This window comes from Teleopsis dalmanni, chromosome 1 (genome assembly GCF_002237135.1).
Source record: "Teleopsis dalmanni isolate 2A chromosome 1, ASM223713v2, whole genome shotgun sequence".
In the NCBI taxonomy this organism is placed as follows: domain Eukaryota; kingdom Metazoa; phylum Arthropoda; class Insecta; order Diptera; family Diopsidae; genus Teleopsis; species Teleopsis dalmanni.
In genome coordinates, this window is record NC_051846.1 from 137,345,145 (window position 1) to 137,354,009 (window position 8,865).

The window sequence follows — 8,865 nt, forward strand, 5'->3', positions numbered from 1 at the left end:
CAACAAATTTTGTTGAAATCTAAAATAGTAACAAAGAAATATGTAACCAAATTAGCGTGTTTAAATTTTCAATTCCGGATACTTTTTACACAAAATATTCTTATATTGAATTTTTTAAGTTTTATAAGTTAGAGAAGTGTTTGACATTTTTATAATTTTATATAAAAATAAAATTACTACAAACTACACAAAGTATTAATAAGGAATTTTCGTCTAAAATGCTTCTAATTTTTTCTTCTGAATAAGTTAAGATATCTTAAATTAAAACAATTAAAATAAAATTTCATCTATTTATATATTTTAAAGGCGATGCCAATTTTCAGCCTTTATTTTGGTAATATGTTCAAGAGAAGGCATTACAAAAGTGAATCCAATTATTTCTCTACCTTAAAGATCCTTTAATTAATAAGAAAATTATTACCTCTCTTTGGTTTTATTTTTTTTTTTTCAAAACAAAAATTTGGATTAAAAAAGACTTCGTAAAAAAGTTGGTTTCGGCCAATAACACCCCAAAATCAAACAGTTCCTTACCGCTGGGCGTCCATTAATCATCCGACAAGTGCAATATGGGCATCTTTAAGAAAATTCCAATTACTAATTACAGTTGACATGTGGTGCCAAAACCACAATTCGCGTTTTGTTGCATGGAGGCACAAAAGAACCGGGAAAGAAGAATGAAATAATTTTAGGGTGTTTTACCAGGAAAAAACGTTGTTAAAATAATAACGCGGTGTGAAATTTGTGAAACATGACACCGCACTTAATTTACAATTCATTTGGTACGTTACTTCTGTCAAATACGGGGGACCTCAGCACAAAAGTTGTATTGTTTAAAGAGATCCGCGGTTTACTTGAGCTCTTTTTTGTAATGATTTTTTATCATTTCATCCGCTTGTTGGCATTTGGCAGTTATATTAGTATAATGATGTAATTTGTCCATAACGAGCAGTCCGTGGCTTATGTTTTTTGTTTCTGGCATCCTTTTTCACTCAACTCAGTTTAATAATTCAGGATTATAAACACTTTTAATTTGGCCTTAAGGCGGCTACTTGAATTTTTTTATTCAAGCGAATGTCCTCATTTTCCAAAGGCGCCAAAAAGAATTTGCGTGTGAATCTTGTCATTATTTAATTGCTCTGTAATAATTGAAATAAAAGTCATGAAATTCCTAAGAAAAGTTAAATTGAAGGATATTAAATATAATAGAAAGCAATTCATTTGCATCAAATTGCCTTTAGTCTTAATTTGTGTAATCAACTACAAGTGCTGGCTGTAAACTCTTTCTCCTCTTACAGCTCACAGCTCACAGCTTTTGTTATTGCATTCAGTTGATCATTTTTATTAGGTTTCTGTACACAGCCCTCCTACTTATAAGCCACCGAATCCTGTATCCTGCTTACTATTTACATGACCAACATTAAATATCCTTAAGCTGTTTTATTTAACTAATGAGCTGCCATGCATTTTACATGCTCCACCGTTGTAGCGCATTAATTTTCCATAATAGTTCTCGTACTAGTATTTCCTTCGCTCGGAATGGGTTTCCTCGAAAGTTTCTTCACGTTGCCCCATGTAAATCAAAGTTGTTTACAATAGACAACAATAAGCATCCGAACAGTACGAAGTTTGCTGGCAGTGTTTTGACTATTTTTATGCAAGTTTTTCATAGCAACAGCGCCGATTGTTATGCAGTAATTGCTCCTTAATTTATATTTAATTGGAATTAAACTAGAATTCTTGTTAAGGTTGTTAAGAGTAAATATTTAAACGAAGTTGTTTATTCCCAGTAAATATGTATCCATTATAAATACATGCAAGGCAAATAATGTAAGTATGACGACGAAATTACTTAAACTAAAACTATTAAATAGAATTTGAATTGTTATCGTATTAAATGTTATAGTCTTTTCATATTTTTATTAATTTAATTTAACTACTAGAATTACAAGGGTTTCTCGTGATACTTAAACACTCGATATGAACATTGCTATTCCCCTAATTTGTTTTTCCACGTATTTGTGCAATATTTTAAAAAATCGAAAATTAAATTTAGATTGTGCAAAAAACTATTAGATTTAATCGTCAAATGCAACTTAATATCGACTTTAAACAAATAAACCAGCATCATATTTTGGTTAAGCAAAGATATGACAGATCCAGAACAAGCTATCGATTTAATAACTATAGTTATTCCATTCAATTAAGCGAACTAAAATTAAGAGATGATGATATGGTATATTGAAAAATAAAGACTAGAATTCCAGACGATAAGTTAAACAGATTTCTATTACTTTTTTTTATTACCTTTAAAGGATAATTTCAAATAATTTAAATTTTTATCCCTTATTCTTCCAACTCATCCTATTCGTATGCACAAGAAACTGTTAATAAAAAATTAGAAATACATACCAAAACAGTACAAAACATAAGTCCGAAACTGGTTCATCATGAAATATTATGAAATATAACTTCTAACACACTTTTAAGGAGATGTTTGCTCCATATTCTTCCATTGTCTATACTACTATGTACGTTTTATAGTTGTAATTTTATGTCGCTTCACTAAGGAACCTTTAATAATAGAAGTCAATATTAAAATTAATTTAAAATGATAATAAATAAATAGTTAAAATATGCAAACATTTAGAACATTCACCATTTAGTACATTGTCACAGGATATGTTTATACATCCTCTTTTAACTGAAAGTTTAATTTTTTCCTGTTTTTCCTGTTTGTGGTGCACCCTGAATTCACTAATTTAGGTTCTGGCGACCGACTTTATGGTTAATTAAACATGTGAACACATTACTGAAACAAGAAACAGCCTTTGTAAAAGTAACATATATGGCAGATGTGAAGATCACATACCAATAACATATAAAACAGCGGTCATACTACCACACTATGCAGCAACTTTCATCTATCAACTACCATATATCTAATATAATCTCTCTATATCTATTATATATCTATTATAATCTCTCAATCTTTAGTATTACAAAATTTTAAATCGATGTACACATTCCTATTATACAGGGTGCTTCCTAACAAAATGACATAAATGCGTGAAATAATTCCTTTGTCCAAGAAACGAAATACATCATGGATGGTTAAATTAATAAATATTTTACAAAAACATATTTATGCAAATCTTTTATGAAGTTCTGTTATTCATAATATGTGAATATAAAAAAATATTTAAAAGTACTTTTCCAATAAAAGGCAGGGACTTTTATTTAAATCTATAATTTAATTTTCAGTTTAATTTTGATAAATTTTGACATAAATTTTGACATTCTAACCTATACCAAATAATTTCTAATATTATGATATTAATTATTAATATAATATAACAATAATATTATTAATTTCTAATATTATAATATTAATTTTTAATATAATATAATATTACTATAATACAATAAAAATATTAAAAATTTCTTATATTATAATATAACATAATAATAATATTATAATATTATTAATTTCAAATACTATAATATTAATTATTAGAATAATATAATATTATTATTATAATATAATAATAACATTATTAATTTTTAATATCATAATATTTGAATTATAAATTTAATTATTAATATAATATAATAATAATGATATTATTAATTCCTATTATAATATTAATTATTTATAAAATATTATTTTATAATATTATAATATTAATTATTAATATAATGTAATATTATTATTATTATATAATATAATATTATTATTGTAATATAATAATAATTTCATTAATTTCTAATATTATAATATTAATTATTATTATAATATTATTAATATAATATAATAATAAAATTAATTTCTTACATTACTTAATAATATTAAATAATAATTTGCATTTCCGATTTGATTAATTACAGCAACGAAAACATGTAACTGCACAGTAGTTTAAGAAGAAATTCTTTAGATACATTTTTCCAATACAACTAAACCCTTTAATTGAATACAAACATTTATTTTTAAATTTGTGCGAATCTTCTAATTTTAAATAATACTTAACATATTTGGATGGAATTCAAATTAAATATTTTGGGAACACACAAGGCATAATTCTCCCAAATACCAGACAAGTTTAAGAAATTTCAGTGCACATGCTCCACTTTTAGCGGATAAAACCGAATGAAGAGAAACTCTTGTAGAATCAAAGAGAATTCTGTATGCTTATTTATAAGAGAAGTCACTCTTTAAAAGCACATCATCTAACATTTGTTGTGCCCTTTTAGCTTTTTCAGTCGTTTTTAAGGTTTTTGTCCTTTCATGTCGTTATTTTAAAATTACCTCCGTTGTCCTTCTGTAAAGTGAAGTACGCACAAAAAACACTTGCATATATTTTTTATTTACTTATATATTTCACGATATATATGTACACATACACACATATATATATATATAAATATATATATATATATATATATTTATATATATTTATATATTTATATATATTTGTTAAAGGAGTGCAAAAAATTTTTTATTTTTATTGCATGCGCTCTTTAGCATTTCACTTGTGTCTCTCAATGTCCCGGCATACCTTTAGCTCCAGCAAATATATATACAGCAAACTGGTGACACTCCTCCCTGTGCGCAACAACAATTTTTTAGGGACACTCGTTTGTGTGACAAACCAATTGTGTCCTTTGCAAGCATCCAACTTGGGTCATTGTCGCTCCAAATAAATTCCAGCCAATAAAATCGAAGATATTTTCGTTTTTTTATAGAATTTTTCCTTGCTGTTGTTTGTGTATATAGTAAATCGTATTTTTCTTAAGCTAACAGTTTTTATATGTATTTTTAGTAACCATTTTATTGCATTCTTTTATATTTCCTTGGTACAGCGGCAGAATATTGCAGGATATTGCAAGAACATAAAATAAATTTTGTGTCGTTGTAAAAGATTTTATATAAAAATAGAGTTATTTTCCCAGACTCGTTACATTCCTTTTATATGCAATATATAAGTTATTATGTACTATATCTTTGTATATCTGTAAATATGTTATGCAAAATGGTAAATTTCAAACATAAAATATTATATCGTCTTATATAAATACAGGACTTCTTTCAGTTAAACGTTATGAAAAGCTGCAAATGCCATGGCTAGCTTGCAATCGTTTGCGAGGACTTGCGAATTTCTATGCCGAGTAACACGAGAACGAAATTTACTTCTTCTACTATTTTTACTCCTACAATATCGATTTTTCAGTGTTGATGAGTTATTATCATTTAAGCTTTATATTTTACTAAAACTTAAAGTTTGTGCATATTGACGTCTATTTAATAGATAAGGCATCAACAGGCTAATAAAAAAAAAATTTTGTTACAGAATGTCTTTGATTAAACTTTTTAAAGTTTAATTTTAATTTTATAATTTTTTTTAATATCTTTTAGTTTTTTATTGAAAAGAAATTTAAAATTAAATTTACCGCAAATTGTATCTCACAATTGATAATATTTCACAGCTTATATGTGGTAAAGACCAGATAAAGACTTTGTACTTCATTGCTTATGCTTATGCATTTACTGGTCGTAATGCCACTAAATCACCAACGGTATATACCGTCAATACTGCTGAAGAACAAAGAACGATCCAAATTATATGCAGATTTCACAATTCCTCAAGCGATGTAAAAACAAGAAGAGTACTATGGTGGAAAACTATTTTAATAAAGTAAAGATGTATTTAATATAGTCTTACTTTTGCATCCCCAAGAAACCTAAATCATTGTGTAAGATGGTATTCACAATAACCACCACTAGCTCTGCCATTATTGAAAGTAGTAAAGAAAATAATAAAATCTTCAATCTAAACTTCTATGGAACTATAATACAACTTGCGTGTGATGCAGACAGTGATATTGTTAAACTGAACAGTCTCTTAAAGGATAATATATTAAACTGCAATAATGTGGAATACTAAAATAAAGACTGGATACTCAAATCTATTAATATATAATAGTATAAGAAACGTATTAATCTAATAAAAAAGAAATTAATTCAGTTTGAAAGAACAGAAATCATATTTGCATAAGATAAGTTCTCTAGATTAACTTGGTCTAATACAGCATTTGCTACAGTGGCTGCTTAGGCTTACTTTGAACACCGTCAACTTCAGCTTTGTAACTTCAGCTTTGCCACTTCAGCTCTTCATTTCGCAAAGCCAGAAACAAACCGTTAAAAACATATTGGAATTGTTTATTGATTACTACTAAACAAATTATGATAAATAAAAACATCCAATTTATTAATTCCTAGTTTAAACGAAAAGTACTTAGTGATATATATTTATATTTAAAAATAATTAGCAGTTTTACTACAATTTATACAGAGTATATAACAATTGGCATCCTTCATAGTCATAAATAAAATATATTATGATTATATAGTTCTGATTTGCCAACACTATTTCAATGACATATCACAAACTGACAAACCGAGGCATTATAGGTTCTCGAACAACAGTGTTTGATTGAAAATTTCTCAAATCACCGAGAAAAAATTATCGCATTTTTTTGAAAGGCTAAGCCATGCTGACAATCTTCAAACTCTCAACACTTTGAAAGTAAACAATATATAGCTCGTGGCCAAACTATTGTCAAGTGATCGAAAAGCAACTGAAAAGGATTTAAAAATACGCGATGTCCAGTGGAGATCGTTCAAATAAAGAATGGATTATCTAATACTATTCAATACAAAATATAGAAATGTTTTAATAACTGTTTAGAATTAAGGTTTATAGTATTTGTCTAGAATTAAGGTACATTGTATTATGGCCTTTATTTATTTTGTCATTTTAATTGTGTCGTAGCCTTTAAGCACACGCAAAAAGGCGGCGTGTGGCTTGGAGGTGAGTAATAAAGAAAACGTGAAGGAAAAGATATCAGTAAACTAACTGAATAAAAACAATAACAATAATAATGAACTAGTAATATTTTTGTATCCACATTCAGATTTTTCTGTACAATTACTTATTAATATTTATATTGTAAACTTTTTTTCAACTAAGCCATCCATCGAATAATAATATTCGCGAATACTTGAAACATATAGGTTCGACCAAAAACCCCTACATATCTTCAAAAAGCGTTTTGTAAGTGAAAAAATCTTTTGACATATAAGACTAGTATGACACAATGGCCTGATTTCAATCTCATACAAAATCTCTATAAGCCAGAATGGAAATTCCCATTTCCTATTTTCTCTGCACATGGCTTGTTCTCAGGAGGAACAGAACAACTACCTTTAAATGAAATAAACATTAGAAAATCAATGATTCCTATACGGCACAAACTGAATCTAGCTGTGCTATACAGACAAACAACCGAAGATGTAGCAACAACATGGTCTGAAAATGCTAGTTTGATTTATAGAGTGTAGTAATTTAACCATCTACTTCTCGAAAGAGAAGTATAGATGCTACAATTCTCTGCCTTCGATTAAATATAGCGTTTTCAAAAGTCAGGAAGTAGTGCTACCAATTAAGTACACCATACGTATATTTCTGTAGGAAAAATTCGTTTCTCAGAAAGAAGTAGAACTGGTTATATTGGATTTGTCTCATAATTTATATATTGGCAATCAGGTGGGCCTTAGAATAATAACAACACACACGACTACCTGAAAAACAAACGCAGTCAAATTTATAGAATTATTTGAATTAGAAAAGAAACTATCTATTTTCAAAGTTTCTTGGACAGAGGAGAGTGGATGGTAACAAGATAGTTATCTAATTTAAATAGTTACATCTAAGCGATCCGCTCAATATTAACAGAAAATGGTCATTTGGAGTAGCATAAACTTTGAAGAGGTGATAGAATTTAGGTCTTTCAAAGTTCACAGTTTAACAAAGTTCAGTCGATGATGACATTTCGAAACAATGCAACACGGATTATATGGATGTTTGGTTCTAAACAAAAGGATAATAAAATATTTAAATATGATCCATTGCCACAAACTCGGGAACTCAGTTAAAAAATAGGCTATCATACTCGTAATGACAGGAGCCTTATCTTTTAAAGGTTACGATTCTCTACGGAGAAGCACCCCAATTATTATAATGTATATCCTCGTGTATATATAAAATAATTAATTTTCGTTTGTATTTCTTTTGCTATCGAAAACTGAGAAAAATGTTCTATCCAATTAAAGCTGAAAAAATGTGCAGCAATTTATAAAAGCTTTAACTGGGAAAAGTAAAAAGTAATTTCGAGATGTGGGGAAAAAGGTTAAAATAACGAAAAGATTAATGCGAAATTTGATGACCCACTCATTAAGAATGAAAATGTTACAGTGAAATTGTTTCTATTTAAATGGGCAGTTTTGCTTCATTATGTGTGACCGTTTCAATAGACATCAGATGGACATGAAAACAGTAACCGCAAATGGAATACATTTGTTAAGCTCTAACACATCCTTGGAGTGAAGGAGTGAAGTGAATTTCATGCCGTAGTAATTTAAACCAACGAAAAACAAAGAAACAATTAATAGACAGGACAATTACAATTTGACACGCTGAATGTGTAAATGAGTAGGAAATTAAAAATTTATTTAGTTAAACTTTCGCAGTTGACATAAAGGAGGACATAACAGATGAGTATATTTAGCTAAATAATTTATCAATAAGCAACTGAATATATATGTTATACACTGGATTATATATTATACTTACGTATTAATAAATTTTTTCCTAACGTAAGTAAATGCCTTTAAAATATATATAATAAGATTATAAAATAAGATATATAAATGAGCTTGTAGTCCTTAAAATATAAACAAGGAAAAGGAAATTTTATTTCATACATTAACAACACGAATCACTTGTTGATTATTTTATTATTCAAAATTTT